Below are 27,361 nucleotides of genomic sequence, written 5' to 3'. Positions count from 1 at the left end.
AGGTCAGGGCACATCCTTTTAGCTGCAGATGCCAGGGATTGAACCTGGGACCTTCTGCATGCTAAGCAGATGCTCTACCACTGAGCCACAGCCCCACCCCATGGGATGCTGCCCCTGTGAAGTGTGAAAAGAATATTGACTCTTTCCCCCCTTTAAGTGCAAATAAAGAATCTGGATATGGGCTTATATCTCATTGGGATTTATTCTCTAGCAGGTTCATGAATCTAGCAATCATACATGTGTGGGCCCTCCAATGAATGCACTGTATTAGAAGAAGAAGAGTTGGTTTTTATATGCCGACTTTCTCTACCACTTAAGGGAGACTCAAACCAGCTTACAATCACCTTCCCTTCCCCTCCCCACAACAGACACCCTGTGAGGTAGGTGGGGCTGAGAGAGCTCTAACAGAGCTGTAACTTGCCCAAGGTCACCCAGCTGGCTTCGTGTGTAGGAGTGGGGAAGCAAATCCAGTTCAACAGGTTAGCCTCCACTGCTTAGGTGAAGGAGTAGGGAATGAAACCTGGTTCTCCAGATCAGACTCCATCACTCCAAACCACTGCTCTTAACCACTACACCACACTGGCTCCATATCTTCTCCATCTGGGAATGGGGTGGTCTGAATTCTGTGCCTCAAAGGAAGGCACTCCCAGTCAGAGCTACCTTCGCTGCTGAAATTAGTGGGAAACCCAAATGCAACAAACTTGGACCATTGAGACAGGGCGATGAGAGCCCCGATTCTCACTGCAGCGGGGAGCGTGATGTGTTCCCATTTATAATTTCCGATTGCTTATTTACAGCACAAACTCACTCTTGCTGTTAAACAAAGAGAGGGGATGGAAACGCACGTCTGTTTTGAAAACCCATTTGGTCATGTGAAACTCATTGGCCCGGGCGTTCCTCTCCATATGTTTCTGGTCAAAAACAAGGCCTGTGATACAGCAGTTTTCAGATGCCGCTCATCTGCCGTACCTCACAAGCATCGTTTCCGTATACTTGTTCAGAGTAACATTTGGTGATGGCCATGATTACCAGGCTGCGTGCTGTCCCTGGAGTCTGAATCCTTTTTGTATTCATTTGTACGTTAGCTCCGTTGTTCTAAACCAAACTCATTTCCAAGAAAATTTGTTTAGGAATCTAATCCCCAGGCGTCAGTCATATGCTCATTTATTTTATATTATTGTCCTTGAACTTTCAAATAACCAGGCATATAAATGGCTTGGAAGGCTGCAGCAATCCTAAACATGCTTCCTAAGGCACTCGGTGGGAAAAACTGACTTCTGAGCAGAGGGTTTTGAACTGTCAAATCCTCAGAATCATAGAGTTGGAAGGGACCACCAGGGTCATCTAGTCCAATCCCCTGCACAATGCAGGAAACTCACAACTACCTCAAAGTGTTTCACTCATGATTGTCTGCCCTTGTGCCTCCTGGATGGAGCTGGTATTAGTACAAGAGTCTGAGAATTGCAATCTTACAAATAGACACGAACCGGTGTTCTCAACCATAATCCTATTGATATTAATAGGAATTTCTTTCAAGGGCATCTGAACCTTAAAGGATGGCTGTGTGGCCTCAAGATCATGGAGGTTTCAATTTCCAGAGTACCTGGTTGGTTGGATTTTTTCCCCCAGAACTGAGTTTGATTTCTAGTCCTCATGAGGAGATTGGACAAAAAATTGAATGGACTAAAGCCCCAGTATAGGAAGATCAGATTACTCAATTTCCCACCCACCCCCCATAGTCAGAATCTCTTGTCTTATTTGGTTTTTGAGAATTTGACTGCAGGGATTTCACATTTGCAGCTGATCACTCCAGCATAAGAATTCCCCAGAATATGTGCCAAAATGATTCCTTGCATCGACTCAGCATCCACAGTGCATTATTTAAAATATATTTTATCAAATATATAAGAAAAGACAATGCAAAAACACAATATCAGACATAAAACCATACATACAGTATATCCAACCTTCTAAAGAGTGCCATTTAACTGCTATGTTGTATGATATCAGCTAAGTTACTGGAAAGGGCTAAATCAAAAAACCATAAGTCAAAAACAACAATATCCCTCAGTTTAAAAATCGTATACCTCTTAATAATTTTTAAAACACATATTTCTTCTTATTATATTACTCCTTCAAACCTGGTCTAAGATTTCATTAGACTGACCTCCTATTAGTCTAGACAAAATGGTTAACATGTTGGCGGTACAAAAATTTACAGACAGTGCATTTTTGTACATTGGACAGAATGTAGTTAGTGGCACATCCGTCAAATGTAGGGACCAAACTTAAGTTCACAATCCATTTTAGATATGACTCCCCCCCCACACCCGCAGAATAAATTACGGCCCCAGCCTTGCACAGGAGTGAACAAAGGAACATTGAATTAAGCAGATGAAATCTGCAAGCCTTCATCTTTTGGATTCTTAGTGCTGCCGTCTGTCTTTGGTCAAACACAACTTTGTTTGATTTCTTCTCCCCACCCCCTAAATTGACGGCCAAACAAAATAAGTGTCTGAAAAACTCCAGGACATGACGATCCTGAGTTATAATGTTTAAACAAAATTTGCATCCGTGCTCCTGGTCCACTGTTAGTTGTGCGGCTCTACTGTTTTGAGCAGGACTGGCCCAGTACGTCTGTCACCGCCATGTCTGCCATAGTCTTATTTTACAAAGATAATAGTCATCCAGAAAGGGGCCAGATGTGGCCCAGGGGTTACCAGTTGTGGATCCCTAATTTATACTGAGTGGAGCAGGAAGAAGCTACTCTAGAATCACCTTCCTGCTCTTTTCCCAAGGAGCTCATATGCAGTTCTCCTATGTTCACTTTATCTTCACAACAGCCCTGTGAGGTAGGTTAGGCCAAACAAGAGGCTGGCTGAAGGTCATCCAGTGAGTTTTGTGGCTGAGGGGAGACGCCTAGGTGTAGCTCCATAAACATCCAAGCTGTTGAGTGGCCATTACCTTTAGGGTGAAGTAGTTGCATACAATAATGCTTTATCCCTTTACACTTGTGTAGGGTAGACAGGGGGGCTTGTTTCACAAGATTTAGGTTTCACACGTGGCTCATATGATCTGCTTGACCCCAAGGAAAGCAAGCCCCCTATAGGATGGATGCATTTTAAGAGCAGAAGTGAAGTTGGCACTGGATGTGTTTCCAGCAACATTAAGGGGCAGAGAGAGGAATCATTGCATGAAGGAAAGACAGCAGGGACTTCAGGGAAGCCTTTGACTTGTCTCCTGAGAATCTTTGCATTCTGCCACAGAATCTCTGCATTTTGCAGCAGAGTTGACCATTTGTTCTCGTGTGCAATTTGAGTTTGCCCAGGGCAATGGCCAGGTCTGTTGGGGGTCACACTTCCTTGGGTATCCTAAAGCATGTTGAGCAGCTGCTCATTGCCAGGGAAGAGAAGAAATAATGGGAAATCCGTCTTTCAGGACAGCTAGTGTGCCATTCCTGATCTTCTAGCTGAAGGGCCCCCTTGTAACTTACAAAGAATGCCAGGGTCTTAGAGACGCAGTCTGGAAAGCAGACCCACACAACAACATGCAATATTTAAGCAATAAAGAGAGGCCGGATTTTAACCTTCTGCTCTGTCCTAGGCTTGCTGGCTAAGTGGGTTCATCTTATGAAGAGAATTAATTCATGTTTTACTGGCCGCTTAACTTGCCAAAAGCACCAACCAAGAGCGTGTGTGAATGCTAAAACTGCTCACCTTGATTCCTCTTCACTACTAGTGTGGTGTAGAGGTTAGAGTCTCGGATCAGGATCTGGGAGAGACCCAGGTTCAAATCCCCATTTCGCCATGGAAACTTCCTAGGTGACCTTGGGCGAGTCATGTATTCCCAGCCTAAGCTAGGGTTGTCAACTGCCAAGTACTAGCTGGAGATCTCCTGCTATTACAACTGATCTCCAGCCAATAGAGATCCGTTCACCTGAAGAAAATGGCCGCTTTGGCAATTGGACTCTATGGCATTGAAGTCCCTCCCCTCCCCAAACCCCACCCTTCTCAGCCCCCACCCCAAAAACCTCCCACCAGTGGTGAAGAGGGACCTGTCAACTCTAGCCTAAGCCTACCTCACAGGGTTGTTGTGAGGATGAAATGGAGGAAAGGAGAAGAAAGTAAGCCACTTTTGGGTCCTCACTGGGGAGAAAGGCAGGGTATACAATAAACAAATATACATTTAAAATACAGTCAAAGTAGGGGAGCCAGGTTTCATATCCTCCAGCTACTTCATAGAAATAAGACAGCATACTGAGTAGAGGGTGTGAAAGCTGGACAATGAAGAAAGCTGATAGGAAGAAAATAGATTCCTTTGAAATGTGGTGTTGGAGGAGAGTGTTACGGATACCGTGGACTGCCAAAAAAACAAATCAGTGGGTTATAGATCAAATCAAGCCTGAACTGACCCTAGAAGCTAAAATGACTAAACTGAGGCTGTCGTATTTTGGTCACGTCATGAGACGACAAGAGTCACTGGAAAAGACCGTCATGATAGGAAAAGTTGAGGGCAGCAGGAAAAGAGGAAGACCCAACAAGAGATGGATTGACTCAATAAAGGAAGCCTCAGCCTTCAATTTGCAAGATCTGAGCAAGGCTGTCAAAGATAGGACATTTTGGAGGACTTTCATTCATAGGGTCGCCATGAGTCGGAAGCGACTTGACGGCACTTAACACACACACACTGAGTAGAAGGTGCACATAGCAGAGCAGACCCATAATAACTCTGTCTCTGAAAACCTATGTTTACCTTGCCCATCTATGAGCTATTACTAATGGCGGCTAGCCCCAGTTTCCTTGCCCTTATAAGATGCTTCTCTCCTTCTCTTCCTCCTTTTAAAATTAGGAACACTAAGTACAAAAAGGTTTCCCCCCCTCCCCAAACGTGCAGCAATTCCAACTGTACCTCGCTGCATGCAAATAACGTAAGTACTCTGCATAATTCATTCTAATAGTAGACTTTCTGCTGACTGTAAAACTTAGGCTTTGAGAAAAATTGGTTGGAAATTTCTGCTCAAAAAAAGCCTCCTTGCAAATGGGTATGTGCTGATTTGATTTCTTGTCTTAATATGCAGGCTGGTCCTTCTTGATATCCAGTTGCAATGCACTACAACATCTGACAGAGTTATTTGGTTTGGAGATTTCTGTTGCTGGGCATGGTGGTGGCAATTTGAAGGCATCACTTCTGCAGTTCTGGATAGAGTAGGAGGTGCTGCTTACAGAGTCCAAATACTAATTCCTGTTATGAAGCAGAAGAACAGTTAAAAGCAAATTAATGGCTTGCTTTTAACCCTATTTCACTTTTTAAAATATTTTGCCTTATAGACACAGTTCACAATTATGCAGCAGAATTATCCCTTTAGCAGAGGCTGAGTGGAATGATCTGAGCAGTGACTCATACATAGATGCAGCAGGCAGTCTCTTCTGAGGATAGTTTTCTTCTGCATCTTTGGGCAAAAGATTTATATGATCTGAAAAGAAACCAGAGTATCTGCTGCATCTTTGTAGCGAGTGTGTCTGAGGTGCATCAGAATTGCCTGACCTAACAAGCGGACTGAAGGGAAAGGAGGCCCAAATCAGTAACTCATGCAGAGATGCAGCAGGCAGTTTCTTCTGGGGACAGTTAATTCACTGCATCTCTGTAGTGGGTGTGTTTGAGGTGCATCAGAATTGTCTGCCGACTCTGCCCTACCAGAGGCTGACTGAAGGGAAAGGAGGCCCAAATCAGTAACTCATGCAGAGATGCAGCAGCAGCCTCCTCTGTTGGTACTTTGGTTTCACAAGGAACCTCCGCAGCACACTAGAATTTGAGAATTCCCTTTTCTGCACCAAGGTAAATGGAATGCAAAGGCAGCTGATGACCACACTGACTGGATTGTGATCTCTCCTTTCCTTGCTTCGCTAAAAATACAGATTTGTAAGTGCCGGCCAGAGAAAGATGTGTTGTAACACCTGCAAGCTATCTCATCTTGTCGGAAACTGTCTTTGCCTGTATCATCTCTGCCATCCCCCATTTCTTTTGGGTGTGTCATAAATCACGTTTTCCTTAAGAAGGAAAGGAAAATGCAGTAAAGAAATGGTCCACCGCCTTTCATGGATTGAAAGCTTCTCCTCAATTGTTTCCGGACTTCCCCCTTTTCAAAAGCACTTCAGAAAATTGGTTAAATATGTGACACGCAGCGCAAAGTCAGATAAATGGCTGGCACATGTAATTCCTGAATGTGCTTTGCCCATGTATTGTTGAGTTCAGAGGAGTCTCAGAAGAAGAAGAAAGGACATTAAAAATACTGCAGAGAGGCATGCCCACAAGGTGATGAGGGCAGATGTAGACATTGAAAGCTTGGCATCTGGAACCTAGTGACAGTAGTAGCTGTAGTGGCCAAAGAAGAGAGCAGTTGAGTAACCATCTCTTCCTGGCTGCCATTGCTACTAGTTGTTGGTCAGCCCTTTCAGGATCTGGATTTGTAAAAAGTACGAATGGGCCAGCTAACAGCCAACCAGGAGTCTCACATCCCATGAAGGCCAGAGCACCCCGTAGTTGTTCTCAGCACTGGTATTCAAAGGTACGCTGCCTCTAATCATGGAGGTTCTATCATGGCTAATACCTGCTGCTGGACCTCTCCCCTGTGAATGTGTCTCATCCTCTTTTAAAGCCAACTAAACTAGTGTCTGTCATACATCCAGTAGGTCTAATTTTGTAATTTATATTAGTTTTGCAGTTTTATTGAGTCAGATAATTTTATGTATTAACTTTTGGCTGGTCAAACAGACCATATCAATATGTATATATCAATATATATCAATATATATCAATATATATATCAATATATATCAATATATATCAATATATATCAATATATATATCAATATATATATCAATATATATATCAATATATATATATATATATATATATATCAATATATATATTAGTCTTTGAGGAAAGACGTACTTTTCCCTGTCCTTCCAAATTACCCTTTTGGTTCACTGTCGGACCTGCCTTAAACCGTAGTTCCCTATGGGATTGAAGGGGCCCAACTAACAGGTTTTTGCATGGCTGAAGGTAGATATGGATCAGGAATGGAAGGTAGATATGAATCCTGAATAAAGGCATTCTATTGGTAGCCAACTTCCAGGTTGGCCCTGGAGATCTCCTAGAATTACAACTTATTTCCAGTCTGCAAACATCAGTTCCTCTGGAGAAAATGACTGCTCTGGAGGGTCGGCTCTGTGGCATTATACCCCGCTGAGGTCTCTCCATCCCCAAATCTCTGGGAATTTCCCAGCCTAGAGCTGGCAACCCTACCAATTGGTGTGGAGCTAAACTCTGGGCAGGAGGCATGAAGGTGGCAAAGGGACTGGAATGGGAAGCAGATTGCTTTGGCCTGCATGCTTTCATTTTGAAACCTCCAAATAGACACCTCTGGCTCCCGTTCTTGCATCAACCGATTTGGAGGAGAACTTGGGATTTGTCAGCTTTAGCCATCGGGAGCCTTCTCCGTTTGTGAAGGAAATAACTGAAGGCTGTTGGGGTGTAGCTGAGATGAGGCGGAAGAAAGTCGTCTTGTTTTAGGCTCAGTGAAGGTCAGGGCAATGAAACAGGCAGGCAGGAAGGTATAAGCAGCTGATAGCTTGCGTTCACATCTCAGAGGAGGAATAGGGAGTCTCTGGTTGTTCCGTTGCATACCCGCAGCCAACCACTTCATGTGGGGGGAGAAGCAGGAGCATGACCCCCACTTAGGAAAACACATGCATGCCTGAAGGATCGATTCATACCACCATTTCCCCTTCAAATTAGGCAGTGCCTAAATCAAGGTTAGCATGGGGCCAGAGTTCAGCTGCTGGTTCACCATGAATGAGCATGAAGCTGACTTCTACTGAGTCAGGCGACCATGGTTCCCTCAAGGCCTGTATTGTCTACTCAACTGGCAGTGGCTCTCCAGACGTCTTACTCATCATCTCTTACCTGATCCTTTGAACTCGAGATGCTGGGATGTGAACCCTGGGAGCTTCTGCGTGCAAAACTGGCTCCCAACCCCTCTCTTTGCATGCAAGAAATATCTGGTTCATTCTTCCATGAAAAAGGGTGTCCGCTCCATGTTGCAAAGGAAATATGGATGTAGGACCCAGAGCTTGCTAGATAATATAAGTGTGACTCCACATCTAAGTCAACGCACATTGAGTTGGGCTGTGCTTTCACTATAGTGAATAGCTTTGTGGCTCCCTGTGCAATTCTAAGTATTTTTAAAGCTTTATAATTGCTTCTGAATACCACTCCTTATTCTTCCAAGTTTGATTGACTTATAACTGCATCCCACCCCACCGCGCATGAGCTCTTTTTATCAAGCCAAGGGAGATTTCCTGTGCTCCGCAACCTGGCTTCCTGATGTGTTTCCTTTTCCCTTTTAACAGAACAAAGGAAGCTATAACTCCTCAGCTGCTCCTGTTCCAACTCTCCGGGGGAACCTGACATAATGTTTGCATTGAATGTTAAGACCCCCCCTTCTCTCTCTCTTTTTTAAAACAGGAATTGTCTGAATGCTGGCCAACATGTTTTTCATTTCTAATAATGTTTTTAACAGTAGAAGAAAACCACAGGCAGGAATTGTTATGCTAGTGCACTACACACCAAGCCTAAAAGGGGGAACACCGGCTAGAAAACTCCTTCTGAGAGTCTTACCTGGGGTCAGCGCAAGGAGCGCGGTCTTCCAGGTGAGAGATTCCAGCGGGAGGTAGCCATATTAGGCTGCAATCCAACGCATGTGTACTTGGGAGTAGGCCCCATTGAATGCAATTCCAGATGGGCAGGCCACCTTCTTAGTGTGTAGCAACAAAATGCAACAGGAGGCCAGGGACAATGTATGCAGTGTATTGTGGCACAAGGTTTAGTGAGCAAGCACACACTTCATCAGATGCATGAAGGTTACATCCAACGGGCAGATGCATTTGTTCTAAAAGCTGCAATACCGAAAGGGGAGGGTGTTACAAAGGGAGGCCAGTTTAAATAAACAGGCATCCAATCCAAAGAGGAGAGTGGTCCTCGTGGACTCTGAGTGAAGTGATTGTGGTGTAGTGGTAAAGAGCGGTGGATTCTAATCTGGAGAACCGGGTTTGATTCCCCGCTCCTCCCCATGAAGCCTGCTGGGTGACCTTGGGCCAGTCACAGTTCTCTCCGAACTCTCTAAGCCCCACCTACCTCACAAGGTGTCTGTGGGTTGGGGAGGGGAAGGGAAGGTGATTGTAAGCCAGTTTGATTCTCCTTAAAAGATAGAGAAAGTCAGAGTATAAAAACCAACTCTTCTTCCATTGGATCTTTGTTTGAAATTGGCATCTTTTGACAATTTCCCCTTTCCTTTCTGTTCTTTGCAGCTTTAACTATAAACACACCTGACAGACAATACGCTTTGTGCCTCTGATGAAGTGACGCACAAAAGCTTGTGCTGGAATGAATTTTATTAGCTGTTGAGGCGCAACTGGACTCTTGTGGAACTTACTTCTGAGTAGACATGAAAAAGGTTGTGCTGTAAAAACCATGATCAAAAGACGAGTCCTCTGGCATTTTAAAGCCAGAACACATTTTTTTGTGCCATAAGAAACCCTTCTTTTCAGAAACAAGATGGTGACTTTGGCCAGCTTGAGCTCCACCTCTGCTAGGGTTGCCAACCTCCAGGTACTAGATGATTTCCAGCCGACAGAGATCAGTTCCCCTGGAGAAAATGGCCACTTTGGCAATTGGACTCTATGGCATTGAAGTCTCTCCCCTCCCCAAACCCCGCCCTGCTCAGTCTCCACCCCAAAAATCTCCAAGTCTTTCCCAACCTGGAGCTGGCAACCCTAACCTCTGTGCGCTCTCTCCTTTTAGACCACTAAATACTGCAGGCATCATATGTGTGAAAACACACACTCAGCCTTGGTCAACCGAAGAGCATCTTGACGCTTCATACCCTCTCTGTCCCACAGATAAAGACAGGTGTCCCAGTGGGGATTCATCTGTCCCATAACATCTGAAGCAGCTTTTACTCAGATGAATGAGCTCACAGATGGCATTGGAGTGAACCACTGATAAAATTTAGATAGTTGCTTCGATACGCAGCATGCAATTTCCTTAATAGGACCTGTAGGAAAGCACGGGGAGTGGATACACATGAACACATGAAGCTGCCTTATACTGAATCAGACCCTTGGTCCATCAAATTCAGTATTGTCTACTCTGACCGGCACAGCTCTCCAGGGTCTCAGGCAGGGTCTTTCACATCACCCACTGCTTTAAGGTTGACAATGAGCAGGACTGTCAAGATAGGACATTTTGGAGGACTTTCATTCATAGGGTCGCCATGAGTCGGAAGCAACTTAACACACACACACACACACACACACTGCCTAGGCCCTTTAACTGGAGATGCCGGGGATTGAACCTGGGACCTTCTGCATGCCAAGCAGATGCTCTACCGTACCGCTCAGCCACTGCCCCTCGCCCAGTTTTTTTAATGGTTTTGCTGAATCCCATCACTTCTTTTTCTTTAGCCTCTTTCTCTTTCTGCAACCTTTGTGTTTCCTTCTTAAAGCTGTCCATAACTTCTTTTAGCTTTGCCTCTGCCTTTTCCTTTCCTTTGTCTAGAACTTCACTCTTAGTTGTTGCTTCTCTGATGGTTGCCTCACTAGAGAATGAGAGAACAAGCAAACCTGGATGGGTTGAAACTCGGCAGGTCTGCCCAACTAGAGAGTGACCAAGCCAAATGTAACCCCCCCTTCTGTTACTGGCAGCACTCCAGAAATTAAACATAATTATTGGTTTTGCTAGCCGCTTAGGTCTGCAAAAATGTGCGTGTATGTTAGTAATCGGGCAGGTGGCATGGTATAGTTCGATCTTGTCAGATCTCAGAAGCTAAGCAGGATCAGTACTTGGAAGGGAGACCTCCAAGGAAGGCTCTGCAGAGGAAAGCAATGGCAAACCATCTCTGGTCCTCACTTTCCTTGAAAGCTCTTGCTAGAGTTGCCATGAGTCAACTACGACTTGACCGCATTTGACACACACATGTTAGGGATGGATTCATGAATATTGAGCTTTGTCAGTCACAATGGCTGCAACAGGGATTCGGTTAGTCTCCCACATCTAACTGGTCTTGTCTGTTTTTGTGGCTTCTTCCTTTTGTGCATACGTACTATAACCTTGCAGTCTTCTGGTGTAACCTGTGATTTTTCTGTTCCTTCTGATTTGCACAGCTCTGCCAGGCAGTAATGTGGCCTGCTGAGATCCTTTTCTAAGCTATACATTGCAGAAAGTCCTGGTCCAAGCATTATAAGTACACCCTCAGATTTTTATTTTGCAGTTTACCTCTAGCCAAGCATATCTTGCTTGTTTGTTTTGGTAGCGATGCTCTAGTTTCACTAGCGGCACAGACCTTGGAAACGTTATTTTGCTTGAATTTATTGATGGGAACTTCAATGAAGAAATAGGCCTTTTCTGTTATTAGTTGAAACAGATTAAGCAGTGGTTCATAAGATTAAAAATGAGGTTGATTTCTCTCGGTTTTGATGCACTGCCCAAAGAAGCAGAGAAAGCAGGTGTGTGGTGGAAGACTCAAGGCTTAACCAGTAGTTAATGGACCAATGATTGAATGTGCATCAGCATGTTTATTTCATTTCATTTCATTTACTTCATTTATAACCCATCTTTCCCCCAATGGTGACCCAAGCAGCTTCGTTTTCTCTCCATTTATGCTCAAAACAACCCTGTGATGTTGGTTAGTCTGAGAGTGTGTGACTGGTCAAGGTCACTTAGCAAGCTTCCATGGCCAAGTGGAGAGCTAAATCTGGTTCTTCCAGAGTCTGGTCCGACACTTTAAGTGGTATACCGTACCGGCTCTCAGGATGATGGGAGTTATTCCTTTAGATCCTCCTACCTGCAAGGTAGGAGAGGCTTAGAGAAAAGGCCTGTTTAGATAGTAAAAAATGTCGAAACAGATGCATAAAAGATAGGTAAAAAAGGAAATTTATTTGTAGAAAAATAAATATGTATATAAGTGAATGGAATGCCAAATGAAAGTGCATATTTGATTACTAACTACAAATGAATTAGTCCTTACCTACTGGGAGATCCTCAGCATGTAACCTTGCTTTGTAAATTTAAAACACATTGTAAATTTTACTTAAAAAAAATAGACAGTATATAAGTGAAGTCAAACCACCTCTATCAAAAGGACCAGTGCAGACATTACCCTGTTTAACATAACCTTGATTAGGAGCTGGGAGTGCCCTGTGAACTCACCTGCTCCTTCATTTCTTTCGCTTCCCCTCTCTTACGTGAATTGTTTCTTTCCTTTCCGGAGCTAACCATGGCTAGTGTTACATGTTCTCCCAGCTTTCCAACAACTCTGATTAGAGCCAGACTTGCAAACTCTGGTTTGAGCTAACAATAATTAGCACAGAGATAAGTTCACGCACAATCATAACCATAGATAGCATATATAACAAAAGGGAGGAGGACTGCAGAGATGAGTCTTTTAACCATTCCCCATCTCCTAACCGTGGTTTGCAGTCTAGGTGGTGCTGCAACAGTACCAGCTTAAAATGGGTTGAATGGTGACAGGGTGCACAGGCGTTGACTTTTCCTGAGCCTATTAGCATCCAAGCAGATGAAAATGTCACCGCTGAAAGAAGAAAAGCAGCCAGCCATGTGCCGAAGGGTCGTGTGAACTGGCCCCAGATGAGAACTAATTAGCCTTTCTTTTATTATCTATTTGTGTAATTTTTCCCCCTTCGTGCAAATGATGTTTGCGGATTGGAATTGTCTTCCATACACAGCTTCTGAATGCCAATCGGGCACCTGGATTAGCACCTGCCAAAACATGATGCAAATAAGCCCTGCAAAGCTGGGCTTGATCAGTCTTGGCATAATAGAGACAAGAGGGTCCCTGAATGGGCCATGCTAGGATACAGACCCAACTGCATTCATTAACAGTTTTCAGAAAGGCTGCAGTGCTCCTGTGCAAAAACAGCAGAGACAAACAAAGAACTTCTCAATGCTTTTTTGTCACCGTTTATATTTTTGTGCACGTATAATAAGGCAGCAACTTTCATTACCTCTGCAAATGACATGCTGGGGGAGCTCTGCTGTATTCCACAGATAGAAAGAATGTGAAATTCTATTGCCAAACACTGAAATAACTGGGAAATAATTACTGCTCTTTCATAGTTATAGCAGGCCCAGCGATCATAGGACTGATTTTTTCCCCAGACGGCTACTTTAAATCAGCATTTATGGGAGTGTGCAGGGCATTCAGTGACTCAGAAGAGCCATTTGGATGACCTTTGCAAAGTCTGAAATAGCACCGTCAAAATTATGGACTAATATCTAAAATCCAGGTATGACAGTCGTTTTCAAACATGCCTTCCCTGCGCCTTTATGGTATCTTACTTTGCTGCGGTGGCCGATGACTGTCCATGTGCAAGTTCTGCCTTTTGGTATTGCCAAACTATTACACGGGTTTTCCCCTTGCGGTTCCCTTTCTCTTCAGTTCTCCTCACTGTATTTAGAAATGCTGACTGGTGTTAGTGGGATATTTTGTTCTCTTCAGTCCTGGTCTTTGGTTGAACTTATAAACTTCAGAAGAACTGTGTGCTGCTAAAGCTTTTCCTCGGCTGTTCTAGATGAGTGCAGGTGGGGAATTGCATGTTTGCATTTGGGGAAAAAATGTTTTTAATTGGGGGGGGGGAAACCTTCTCTGAGCAGAACCTCCTGCCCCAGGTTGGAAAGCAGAAATTTAGTCTGAACGTTTTTCCTTGACATGATGACTTTCCATGTATGGGGAATTTTTTAAACTGGATTAGATTCATATGTGACATTCCCTGCCCTGTTGCAGTCCAAAGTGGTCAGTACACAACAAACTTTTATGACTTGTTTCTGCTGCATGTATACAATGACTGTGCTGAAACGACAGATGGGAAGGGATACATTTGTACCCAGAATTTATTAGAGCTCTGAGTTATGCTTGGCCTCTGTCTGTTCAACTGCTGCTTTCCGCCTCCAATTCTGTAATTTTCTATGAAAAGGAGGGAAATGCTTTTCTTTCTTCCCTTTGTACCTGAAGAAGTGAGCTCTGATTCGCAAATAGTCATTCTTGAATAAAGGTTGTTAGTATTTATGGGGAGGGGCTGTGGCTCAGTGGTAGAGCATCTTCTTGACATGCAGAAGGTCCCAGGTGATGCAGAAGGTCCCAGGTTCAATCCCCAGCATCTCCAGTTAAAATTATCTGGTAGCAAGTGATGTGAAAGACCTCTAACTGAAACACTGGAGACCTGCTGCCAGTCTGAGTTGTCAGCACTGACTTAGATGGGCCAGTTCTATGATTCAGCATAAGGCAGCTTCATGTGTTCATGTGTGCCTGTTGAAATCCAAGGAGTAGGGAGTGCATCTCCGCAGGTTGCGGGTGGAGCTTTATTGCCCAGCATGGCTTCCTATCCTTCTGACCAGCCGGAAGCAGAATCATGTGTGCCAAATAGCATCTTTAAAATTGCCCAAATAAACCCCGAAAGGGGTCCAAATTGCTTGGTGCATGCTATTTATTCATTACAATAGTTTGGTTATTTATTTATTTTATTCTATCAGATCTATTCAGCCCTGTTTACAAACCTTACTGGATAGGGACACTTGCCAAATTTCTTCAGTGTTTTCAGAGCTACTTTGAGGAGCTGCTTTTAACAACTTGTGTGTAATGTGTTAAGAGTGATGGATTCTAATCTGGTGAACCGGGTTGGTTTTCCCACTCCTACGCCTGAAGCCTGCTGGATGACCTTGGGCCAGTCACAGTTCTCTCCAAACTCTCTCAGCCCTACCTACCTCACAAGATATCTCTTTTGGATAGAGGAAGGGAAAGTGATTGCAAGTTGGTTTGAGACTTCTTAAGAGGTAGAGAAAAGTGGGGTATAAAAACCAACTCTTCTTCTACTATATAGCCAAATGTGTGATTCAAACCCCCCACATTTATCTTGATACTTGCCCCAGTTTTATTTTCAAAGTGCTTTGGATTTTTTTTCTTTCTAACAGATATATGTATGCATGTTCACTGTGACTCATATATGTGTCTGTGTGTAAAGTGCCATCAAGTCGCAGCTGACTTATGGTGACCCCTTTTGGGGTTTTCATGGCAAGAGACTACAGAGGTGGTTTGCCAGTGCCTTCCTCTGCACAGCAACCCTGGTATTCCTTGGTGATCTCCCATCCAAATACTAACCAGGACTGACCCTGCTTAGCTTCTGAGATCTGACGAGATCAGGCTAGCCTGGGCCATCCAGGTCAGGGCGACTCATACATAGGGCTTGTATATAAGGGGGTAGAGGTCTCTCACAGAGAATGATTACCACATACATCAAACTGCAGCTTCTGGGATTTGGGGAAGGGGTTAAGCAATGGTAGTTATCCAGAACTGAAATAAATCTGTACAATACACATATCTTCACTCTCTTTCCCACATCTTCCACGTGAACCCATGAAGCTGCCTTATACTGCCTATGGTCCAACAAAGTCAGTATTGTCTACTCAGACTGGCAGCAGCTCTCCAGAGTCTCAGGCAGAGGTCTTTCACATCACCTACTTGCCTAGTCCCTTTAACTGGAGATGCTGGTAATTGAACCTGGGACCTTCTACATGCCAAGCAGGTGCTCTACCACTGAGCCAAAGCCCCTCTGCTGTGACACATTCACTAACCATCCCCTCTGCTTCTTGTGCCCTTTCCTAAGCGAGGGTGGTGGTGGAAAGTGCTTTCAAGTCACAGACGACCTATGGTGACCCCGGATGGTTTTCAAGGCCAGAGATGTTCAGAGGTGGTTTGCCTGCCTCTCCATAGCAACCCTAGACTTACTTAGTGGTCTCTCATCCAAATTATAACCAGAGCTGACCCTGCTTAACTTCCAAGATCTGATGAGATCAGGCTAGCCTGGGCTATCCAGGTCCAGAGCCATGGCTTAATGGCAAAAGGCATGCTCTGAATGTAGAATGTCCCAAATCCAATCTCTGGGAGCTCCAGTGACTGTTCCAGCAAGACGGAACAGTGGCTTGGCTCAGCATAAGGCAACATCTCTTTTGAACGCCAATGTTCTGATGGAATTGGAGAGCTGCACCTGACCTCCCGGTCCTTTGCCACTGGCCAGTGCGATAGCATCAGTTGCCACCAATGTATTTTTCTTCCTTTACCCCACCTCCATTTTTTTTTCAAACCATTCATCGCAGTCACTTCAGAATGTCACATCAGGATAAACACAATAACTCTATAAATACTCGGGGCTGTTTCCTGTTGTTCTTCCTTTCTTTGAGTCTGGGCGAGGGTGTGACTGTAATCCACGCTGTGACACATTCGCTAACCATCTCCTCTGCTTCTTGTGCCCTTTGGCCATGTGGCCTGAAATATTTTCTGCTGCTCCCCCCTTTCCAGGTTTTCTTGCCATATGAGTAAGTCATTTGACAAAACATACTATGTATATTTAAGAAACAGATGCAGCCGCCTATGGGAGATTCTTTGGTGTGCTATAGGTTTTTTGTTAGGGAAGCACACTTGCAGACAGCTTGGCTACAAGACATGAGTGGTGTGGGTCTGGTCGCCGGTCCCCTGATCCGTGGTCACATGTAGCATTTGGGGGACCCACTTTAGAAAGTGGTCTGTTGTGTAGCTTGGCAGCACAGCAGAAGAGGGAGGGGTATTTTTACCTTCCCTCCCTCACTGGTTGTTTATACATGGGAGTTTTACCTGAGGTCCGTTGCTTGCTGGACCCACACTTTCCTGTTGGGAATCTATGCACCAGCAGTCTCCAAGCTCAGATCAAGTCCCTGCCTCTTTAAATGGTGTTTTGTAATTGGCTTACTTTGTAGAGTTTACTATGAGAGAAAGCCCCCCACACAAAAAAAACCCAATTGCTGCATAAAAAAGCATTTTAAGAACAAAAGAAAAAACCAGAGCAATCTGGAAGGGGGGGAGTAGAAATACAAGCCTCAGTTTTAAAAAGCCTTTCTTCTGCTCAGAAAGAGCTCCCAGGAAGCAGGAAGCACTTGAATCCCCGCCTCTTTACATGCTGCTTTGTAATTTGCTGTGAGAGAAACCAAGCTTGTGTGTCCCACGCTTTGCCTAATGAGTGGGGATTTCAACCGGGCTGAGCTCAGGGGAGAGGGAAGAAACAGGTTAACAGAGGAATGGGAAGTCCCGGGATTTGTGAGGGCTGGCAGCGAGGTCATCTCTAATGGACAGAAAACTCATGCATAACTCCAAGGAACAACCGAGACAGACCAGGGGCAAACATGCATAAACACCCATAGTTTTCCAGAGCAACAACAATCATGGGAGCAAAGTCCCCTGTCCCCTTATGCAGTGCTGCTGAGCCACATTGAGTATTGCGCTACTTTCCAAGGTATATTCCCTGACAGTACATGTGACTGTGAGTTAGAGACCCCCAACCCAACTAATGACACATGTGCAGATGAGCCCACATTTATGGGGTGGGGGAGTAGAATTACATGTAAGTTCCCCGTTGACTAGAATAGTTGATAGCTAATAGAAGCCCAGCTAAAGAAGGACACTTGAATGTGCTTTGTTATCTATTTCGGCAGTAGGCAACCAATGGTAGCATGCCAGACCATTGTGTTTGGTGCACAGGATTAGTTCTCCCCCAAATTTATTTATATATTTAGAACATTTTCCTGCCACCTCTCCAGGAACCTGCTTGAGGTTGCTTACGGGGACATGACAAGCCCCAGAGGAGCCCATGGATCCCAGCTTAGTTCCAGTGTGTCTGGCCAAGCATGACCCTCCTTTTCCCCATGCCTATGTTGATGCACTGGCAAAATATCTTCACAGGTAGACATTACAGGAGGATTGGCACTTAGATCAGCATTTTGCCTCCTCCCTATTGTATTGCTCTTTTGGTGCAGAAGCCTCTGATGCAGATTGGCTGAACTGGCATGACATCACAGAATGTTCGGTTGCTCAAGGAGGGAGTGAAGCTGTTTATAGTCTAGCTTCTGTGAGGGAAGGGTAGATTGTCAGGTGGGCTGTTATGAGAACCTGTGAGAGGCGAGGAGATTGGCAAGAGGTTCCAGGACACAGGGAAGTCAAAAGAGAGAGAGAGACTCTGGGCCAAGAAGCCTGAAGGAAATCTTCAGAACATACAAATGAAGAGTCTGAGGGAAGTGTGGGTGGAAGATGAAGCTCAGGGAGGGATTGTGATGTTGGCAGTAAATGTGCTGCAGCTGAAGTGCTATTTTGCTGGCACAGTCCAGGCTACTTTAAATAATATCTTTTTTCTTAGACATGGGAATGATACTTGAGTACTAAATACATGCTGTGAACATCATAGTTCATCCTGTTATCCCTATTTTTTTTAAAAATGAAAGAGGGTACCATATCTCTATCCCATTGCTGCTTGTATCTATTTTAAGGAGGTTAACCGCTAAAAATGCTTTGCTTGCTCAGTGCAAATTCAATATGTGAATTTTATACTTGGCTATCATGCTCGAGTGACCCTCCCCACAATTTGAAGGCAGTTCATAGTCTTAGTTCTGGCATTAAATCATCTGTCCAGTCCAAGTATGCCAGCTCGGCTGGAGTGTTTGTGAGTTTGTACCTTCAGACTTAGAACTGAACTTGGCTTTGCTTAGCATACAATAATGGCCTAGACACAACTTATAACAAATGCCAGGCCTGAAATAGGCTGAAAAGGTTGTAGTGAGGGAGCCCAAGGGTATATCAGTGTGTGGAAATCAGAACAGAAATGCCAGGACTTAAATGCAGGCGGTGTTATATAAGTTGTATTAAATAAGTTATATTATATAAGTTGTATTAAATAGAAACCTGAAATGCAAATTTATTTGTTTGTTTATTTCATCATTCTTATAGCCTGCCCTCTTAGCGCCAGTGTGGTATAGTGGTTAAGAGTGATGGTTTGGAGCGATGGACTCTGATCTGGAGAACCAGGTTTGATTCCCCACTCCTCCACATGAGCGGCGGATGCTAGTCTGGTGAACTGGATTTGTTTCCCCACTCCTGCACATGAAGCCAGCTGGGTGACCTTGGGCTTGTCACAGCTCTGTTAGAGCTCTCTCAGCCCCATCCATCTCACAGGGTTTATGTTGTGGGGAGGAAAAGGGAAGGCAATTGTAAGCCGGTTTGAGTCTCCCTTAAGTGGTAGAGAAAGTCGGCATATAAAAACCAACTCTTCTTCTTCCTTCACCCAGCAAGGCCAGCCTCAGATGCATCTGTTCTCCTACTTTACGCTTATTGGCCAGAATGCTGGAAGGCAGGTGTAGGGTTTAATTCTTGTGAACAATAGGACAGAACACTGCCTTGCAGGTTTTCCCTTAAAATGTCTGTTACGTGAGTGGTGTTAGGATGGGATTTACTTGGTTGGGGCTAGTGTAGTATAGTGGTGAGTGTGTGGACTAGGATCTAGGTGGTCCAGGTTCAAATCCCTACTCTGCCATGGCGGTTTTGAAGGGTGAACTCTATGTCATTATACCCTGCTGAGATCCCTCCCTTTGGCAAACCCCACCATCCCTAAGCTCCACTCCCAAAATCTCTAGGAAGTCCCCCATCCAAAGTTGGAAACCCTGCATAAGAGGGAGAATTTTGGGTTAGATTTAGCTTCAGTCTGACCCAGCATGTCTGTCTGTCTGTCTGTCTCTTTCTTTCTTTCTTTCTTTCTTTCTTTCTTTCTTTCTTTCTTTCTTTCTTTCTTTCTTTCTTTCTTTCTTTCTTTCTTTCGAACAGTGGTCTGGAGCAGTGGAGTCTGATCTGGAGAACCGAGTTTGATTCCCCACTCCTCCACATGAGCGGCGGAGACTAATCTAGTGAACTGGATTTGTTTCCCCACTCCTACACACAAAGCCAGCTGGGTGACCTTGGGCAACTCACATCCTCTTAGCCCCACCTGCCTCACAGGGTGTCTGTTGTGGGGAGGGGAAGGGAAGGTGATTGTAAACCGGTTTAAGTCTCCCTTAAGTGGTAGAGAAAGTCAGCATATAAAAACCAACTCTTCTCCTTCTCCTTCATCTGCTTCTCCTCCTCCTCCTCCTTCCTCTTCTTCTTCTTCTTCTTCCTTCCTTCCTTCCTTCCTTCCTTCCTTCCTTCCTTCCTTCCTTCCTTCCTTCCTTCCTTCCTTCTTTTCTCTCTCTCTCTTTCTCTCTCTCTCTTTCTTTCTTTCTTTCTTTCTTTCTTTCTTTCTTTCTTTCTTTCTTTCTTTCTCTCACTTTCTCTCTTTCTCCAGTCAGATTGTGAAATATGTCTTTTTGTACTGGGCCAGTGAAACCAGTTGACTTGAGGGGGGGGAGAAAGGGGCTTAGCTTCCAGCAAAGACTTTTTCCACACAAACACACACACACCCTCATGCAAAGTTAGTTTTGTGCACCCACACGTGGCCCAAGTTGCCTGCGCCATGAATAGACGCCTTTGTTCCCCAACGGCATCGGCAAGACGGGCTGTTTAGTTCATGTCTGTGCCTCGGCAGAGGAGGAGAAGCAGGCCTGCGAGACAGATGTGGCCTTTAATTGCGTGGAAAGGTTAGCGGATTGTTAAAGCCCTTTTTGACGGGGGTTCCTGAAAGCAGCAAACTGCGGGGGCGGCAGCAGTCCCATTCTGCCCGATTGCCCCACAGTGTTTGTGTTCTACACGCCGATACCCACGATACACAAAAGTTAAGGTTTTTGCTAAACCCTGCCTTTTAACTTCCTTTTGCTGCTCACTTTGTCAGTAGAAAGGATCCTGTCAACACCTCCTGCCAAGGTGTGCAAACAAAGCAAAGGAATCCATTCTCTGTTAAGTGTGGCCGCATAATGAAATCTCCTTTTAGCAAAGGAACCCGCTGCAGTCATTTGCACAACTATCTAACAAAGAATTCCTTCCACTGGTACCAAACCAGCCTTTCAAATAAGACCAGAAAAAAGTACTAGTCCATTTTATTTTATTTTATTTTATTTTATTTTATTTTATTTTATTGACTATCCAGTTTAACCATATACATCTATATTGGTAGTCTGTGGCCACTGGAGCCAGTGCGGTGTAGTGGTTAGAGCAGGGGTGTCAAACATAAGGCCCATGGACCGGATCCGGCCCCTTGAGACCTCTTATCCGGCCCCCGAGCCAGCTGAAGCAGCTACACACACCCACTCTTGATCTGGGCTGGTGAGGCATGGACTAGCCCTACCAAGTGGCATTTATGTCATATCCGGCCCTCATAACAATTGAGCTTGACAACTCTGGGTTAGAGTGTGGGGCTAGGATCTGGGAGACCCAGGTTCTAAATCCCCACTCTGCCATGAAGCTCTGTGGGTGAACTGTGGCCTGTCACCCTCTGCCAGCCTGACCTACCTCACAGGGCTCTTGTGAGGATAGAACAGGGAAGCAAGAATCACATCCATCGCCTTGAACTCCTTTGATAAAGCAGGATAAAAATCTCCTGGGGAACTCTTTAAGGTGCTGTCAGTCTCATTTCATTTTGCTCCAGTAGACTAACTCAGCTATGCTTCTAGAATCATTGCTCTCTAGGCAATACAGTGCATCTCAATGGCCACTCGAGCTCCTGCTCTACCTCTCCCAGTAGTGCCCCTGTTTTTTCAGATCACTGAGACATTAGTATTATTTTGTATCCTGAGATCCCTGCAGGATCCCAGAGTGGTCACTAGAAAAGAAACCTGTTGATTACTTTCCCCTGTGTGTTACCCTGTTTGGGACCGATTGGCACAATGCTATGTTACCCTTGGGTGTGAGCCCACTGTTTGCCGTGTGCCAGGAGCCCATGGCTGCAACCCACGGAGCCTCGCGGACACCTCCCCTTCATCTTTCAGAGACTGAATCTCATTTTTTTTTTTTTTGCAGAGAAATGAGGTCAGTTAAACCACCCCGGAGAAGTTTTGGTTGTGAAAGAGTGGATTTTCTATCCCCATGGTGCAAATGTGACAGACAAAGAAAATATCTTGATGTAATCCCATTGAGATGTTTTGGTTGGAATGCCACAAGAAGACGCGTTTGCAAAAAGAAAAATCTATCCATTCCCCCCCCCCCCACCATAGGCATGTGCAGAGGCAAACTGCTGTGGAGCCGAAGGCTGGGCTGGGTGTGTCAAGAAAACACAGATGCTTGCCAGCCAAGTGGGGGCAGTGCTTTTGGGCTCTGTTGCCAAAGGAGGGGACCACTTAGGGGCAAAGGAGTACCGCAGTTCAAGGGGAGGGTACTCTTGAGGTGGCTTACAGTTGCATTTCTGGAAAATCCTAATCGGCAGCGCTGGCAATGTCCAGAACCATCTCTGAGCATGGCTAGGGACAGTCAATAGTTGTTGCTGTTTTTCAAATTATTCCGAGAGTTGGAAGTACCATGAAATCGACTTGGTGCATGATCTTAAGAAGAAGAGTTGGTTTTTATATGCTGACTTTCTCTACCACTTAAGGAAGACTCAAACCAGCTTATAATCACCTTCCCTTCCCCTCCCCACAACAGACACCTTGTGAGGGAGGTGGGGCTGAGACAGTTCTAAGAGAGCTGTGACTAGCCCAAGGTCACCCAGCTGGCTTCATGTGTAGGAGTGGGGTAACCAACCCAGTTCACCAGATTAGCCTCAGTCACTCATGTGGAGGAGGGGGGAATCAAACCTGGTTCTCCAGATCAGAGTCCACAGCTCCAAGCCACAGCTCTTAACCACTACACCACACTGGCTCTCACTGGCTCTTAAGCAGAGTTACGCCCTTCTAAGTCCATTGAAGTCAATAGCTTAGAAGGGTGTAACTCTGCTTACTTTATTTTATTTTACTTAAAACAATTGTAACCTGCCTTTCTGCCCAGTTAGGGCTCTTAAGGCAGCAAACAACAATTTAAAAAGACGTTTAAAATCAACTTTAAACAGTAGATATATAAAACCGACATTAAAAACCAAACAAGAAGGCTACGGAGTTTTAAAAGATATTTAAAATCAACATTAATAACAGTTCACCCACCCACCCACACATAACCAGCATTTAAAAACAAACAAGAAGTTTATAGAGTTTATAAAGTTGATTTTTAATGTCTTTTAAATTGGTTTTTTGCTGCCTTAAGGGCCATAATCAGGCAGGCAGCCTAGTTACAAACATTTTAAATAAAATAAATGAAATGGCAGACAAAATAGAAAAGTCTTCACCAGCCAGTGGAAGACAGTGATTGAGGGGGGTAGACTAATTTCCCTCGGGAGGGAATTCCATGATTTTGGTGCCATGACCAAGAAGGCCCTTGGATTGCTGCTCGTGTAACCTCAGATGACAAAGCCACCCCAAAAAAAGTCCTCTGAAGATTGTAACACTTAGGATTGCACTGCCAATTGCTCATAGTGTGTATGCTTATCAGATAAGAGTGTTTTAGTCCCTCTTTGTAAACAGATCTTTACAGTCCTTTGGAAATCTATATAACCCTGAACCAAAGCTTGTGAAGTGACATAGGCCCTCTAGGCATGTTGGAGCCATAGAGTCCAATTGCCAAAGCGGCCATTTTCTCCAGGTGAACTGATCTCTATCGGCTCGATATCAGTTGTAATAGCAGGAGATCTCCATCTGCTACCTGGGGGTTGGCAACTCCAATTGCATGTTTGATACAAAGTTGTTGTTCCCCAACAAACGTGTATGTATGAAGTGCTGTCACATCTCAGCCAACACATGGTGACCCCCCCATGGGGTTTTCAAGGTAAGAGATGAACAGAGGTGGTTTGCCATTGCCTGCCTCTGTGTAGCGACCCTGGACTTCCTAGGCAGTCTCCCATCCAAACACAAACCAAGTCTGGTCCTACTTAGTTTCCAACACCTGATGGACATTGGGCTAGCTTGGGTCATCCAGGTCAGGGCAGTACCATTAGTAAGTCAGTATTAATATTTGGTCCCCTATTGCAAGAGGTCTGAAGGTAAGGGGTGGATTGTGTAAGGCCATCTAGTAAACTCATGTCAGAGGCCAAATCTGAACCAGGGACTTCCTGCCTGTAGCTCAGTTTCTCCATCTCTGCTCTAATCTGTATAGTTAATTTTATCCTGCTTCCTCCATGGAGTTCAGGATGATGGATGTGATTCTGTCATCCCTATTTTATCCTAGTTTAGGGGCCGTCCAGATTAACCAATATGGGGGCTTTGTAGTGTATAGATGGATCCTAAGTGGCTACCTAGCAGGTGGGAGATGTCTTTTTGAAGTGAGGTCTTCCTGTCAGTCTTGATGGAAGGAACATACAAGTCTGAAGATGGAGGTTGAGTGCATTCTAGAACGTGAACCTGAAGTACTCTGCATGCATTTAGACTTCAGCCCAATACTAAGGAAAACTCATGTTGCATTTTCTCTGCTGGTGGGGATTTTCTTTGATTGTTTTTCCTTTGTATTTCTGCCCCCCTTCCTTAAGTCATCTCATGCTGGAAGTGAATGTTTTGGTCTCTATCAGACACTCCATCAGCACCTTGTGAATGTTTCCTACTGGGCTTCCGCTAATTGTTCTGGGAACGCTGTTGGGGTAACAAAACAGGATGTATTCACACAATGCTGATGATTGTAGATGGAAGAACAGTGTCGTGCGGTAGGCAAAATTAAAATGAATGGACGTTAGTTCTGGGTGCTGGGTCACCATTCCAATATACAAAAGCATCTGAACATTGGTTCTTGTAGGTTATCCGGGCTGTGTAACCTTGGTCTTGGAATTTTCTTTCCTGACGTTTCGCCAGCAGCTGTGGCAGGCATCTTCAGAGGAGTAACACTGAAGGACAGTGTCTGACACTGTCCTTCAGTGTTACTACTCTGAAGATGCCTGCCACAGTTGCTGGCAAAACATCAGGAAAGAAAATTCCAAGACCAAGGTTACACAGCCCGGATAACCTACAAGAACCAATGAACTCTGACCATGAAAGCCTTCGACAACATCTGAACATTCTTTGACTTCTTGGAATGAGTGGCATAATTCAAGGGCTTTCAAACTGTTCCAGGATTTCATGCTGAGAAGATGAGTAATGGCAGACAATTGTCCCTGAAAGACATTGCCATTAGGTGTGGTGTGTGTGCATGTGTTTATAGTATATAGGGTTGCCAACTCTGGATCGAGAAATTCTTGGAGATTTGGTAGGGTCACCAGCCTCCACGTGGTGGCAGGAGACCTCCTGCTATTACAACTGATCTCCAGCAGATAGAGATCAGTTCACCTGGAGAAAATAGCCGCTTTGGCAATGGACTCTATGGCATTGAAGTCCCTCCCTTCCCCAAACCCAGCCCCCTTAGGATCCGCCCCCAAAATCTCTGGTGGCGAAGAGGGACCTGGCAACCCTAAGATTTGGGGATGGAGCGTGGGGAGGGCAGGTATCTCAGCTGGTATAATGCCATAGAGACTACCCTCCAACATACGGTAGCCATTTCCTCTAGGGGAATTGATCTGTGTAGCATGGAGATTCACTGTAATTCCAGGAGATCTCCAGGTCCCAAGTGCAGGCTGGCAACCCTAATAGTATAATATATTATTATGTTGTACCATATATTAACATACCACTCTTGTACTGGTATAAAGGTAAGGTAAAGGTTCCCTGTTCAAGCACCGGGTCATTCCTGACCCATGGGGTGACATCACATCCTGACGTTTACTAAGCAGACTTTGTTTACGGGGTGGTTTGCCTGTGCCTTCCCCAGTCATCTTCCCTTTACCCCCAGAAAGCTGGGTACTCATTTTACCGACCTCGGAAGGATGGAAGGCTGAGTCAACCTTGAGCCAGCTACCTGGAACCAACTTCGGTTGGGATCGAACTCAGGTCGTGAGCAGAGCTTTTGACTGCAGTACTGCAGCTTAACACTCTGCGCCACGGGGCTCCTTGTGCTGGTATACTGGTTGCAAATACAGTTTCCATTTGCTTGTTTTCTATATTACATTTGTTTTTCTCCCGCCCTGCTTCCAAGAAGCTCAGGGCAGCTTGCATGGTTTCTTCCCCTTATTATCCTCGCAATCACAACCCACGGTGGTAGCAGCACACCCACAAGTTAGGTTAAACTGGGGGAGCACAGCTAGGCCTAGGCTCAACCGGTGAGCATCGTGGTTCAGTGTGGATTTTAACTCGCGTCTCTCACATATTATTCTGACATTTGATGCACTACCCTCAGCTCTGTAACAAGCAGCTACAGGTAAGTGCTGAATATATTCTCAGGCGCACAATGAAGGTGTTGACAACACACACATGAATTTATTCCTCTTTCTGCCCTTTCATTTGTGAAGAGAATGATAGCAGAGCGGGGACTTCTCATTGGTGGCTCTCACACTTTGGTGCTTGGTGCCCTGGCAAGGTTTGTTTAGCTTCTCCACTTTTGGCCTACCAGAGATGTGTCCAGAGGGCATTTGGTGATAGGGTGAGGTGAGACCGACTCCCTGACATGTTGATTTAATTTTTTTAATTGCCATTTGATGGCTTTTTACTGTTTTGCTTCATGTGTTTTCTTTCCCCCAAAATTTATTTGTTTACAATCAATCATGGTTTTAGCTGCTGCTGCTTGCTTATTTTTTCTGCGTTTCGGTTTTTTTGCACAGTGGGTTTTAAATATGTTGTTCTGTGGTGAGGCAGGATAAGAAATAATTTTCTCATTAACATGTTAGCATGTGAGGAGAGCCAAACCTTGCTCCCTCTCCATTTGTATTTCTGTGCTGCGATACCTGCAACATTTTACTCCCCGCCAGGATTTGCGATTGGAAGTGAGCCAGGCTGTGAGATCATTGCTGCCAACAAGCGAGTGCAGTGAAGAATAGGGTTGCCAGCCTCCAGGTAATAGCTGGAGATCTCCTGCTATTACTACTGATCTCCAGCCGATAGAGATCAGTTCACCTGGAGAGAATGGCCGCTTTGGCAATTGGACTGGATGGCATTGAAGTCCCTCCCCTCCCCAAACCCCACTCTCCTCAGGCTCCGCCCCAAAAACCTCCTACCTGTGGCAAAGAGGGACCTGGCAACCCTAGTGAAGAAAGGCAAGAGAGAGGAAGGGAAGTGACAGGGTTTAGCTGCCCTCGCCCGCACAGTATTTTGTATATTTTTAAAAATACCCAAACAGCCCTTCTTTCCATGTATAAATACATATCTAATTCGGCCCTTGGTTCCCAGGTAGGGTTGGCAGCTCCTGGTTGGGAAATACCTGGAGGTTTTGGGGCGGAGCCTGAGGAGGGTGGAGTTTGGAGAGGGAAGGGACTTCAGTGCCAAAAAGTCCAATTGCCAAAGCAGCCATTTCCTCAAGGTGGACTGATCTATGTCACCTGGAGATCAGTTGTAATAGCAGGAGATCTCCAGCCACCACCTGGAGGTTGGCAAACCTATTCACAGGGTCGGCTAGGGAGGTCCCATAGGCCTGGATGGTGCCCTACGTGAACA

The 27,361-nt window shown here is 45.0% G+C and overlaps 1 protein-coding gene and 1 non-coding gene across 4 annotated transcripts in view; one reads left to right on the top strand and one right to left on the bottom strand.

The window, feature by feature from the left end:
* The window catches only part of FLI1 (Fli-1 proto-oncogene, ETS transcription factor), a 114,854-nt gene that overhangs the window by 33,366 nt on the left and 54,127 nt on the right, over positions 1 to 27,361 (top strand). The gene's annotated exons all lie outside the window — the stretch shown is intronic.
* On the bottom strand, positions 24 to 92 carry TRNAA-AGC (transfer RNA alanine (anticodon AGC)). Its single transcript has one exon. It is a non-coding gene; the product is annotated as a tRNA-Ala (tRNA).

This window comes from Euleptes europaea, chromosome 14 (genome assembly GCF_029931775.1).
Source record: "Euleptes europaea isolate rEulEur1 chromosome 14, rEulEur1.hap1, whole genome shotgun sequence".
NCBI classification, from domain to species: domain Eukaryota; kingdom Metazoa; phylum Chordata; class Lepidosauria; order Squamata; family Sphaerodactylidae; genus Euleptes; species Euleptes europaea.
The sequence above is the reverse complement of the archived record's forward strand: the minus strand, read 5'-3'. Positions and strand labels throughout refer to the sequence as shown.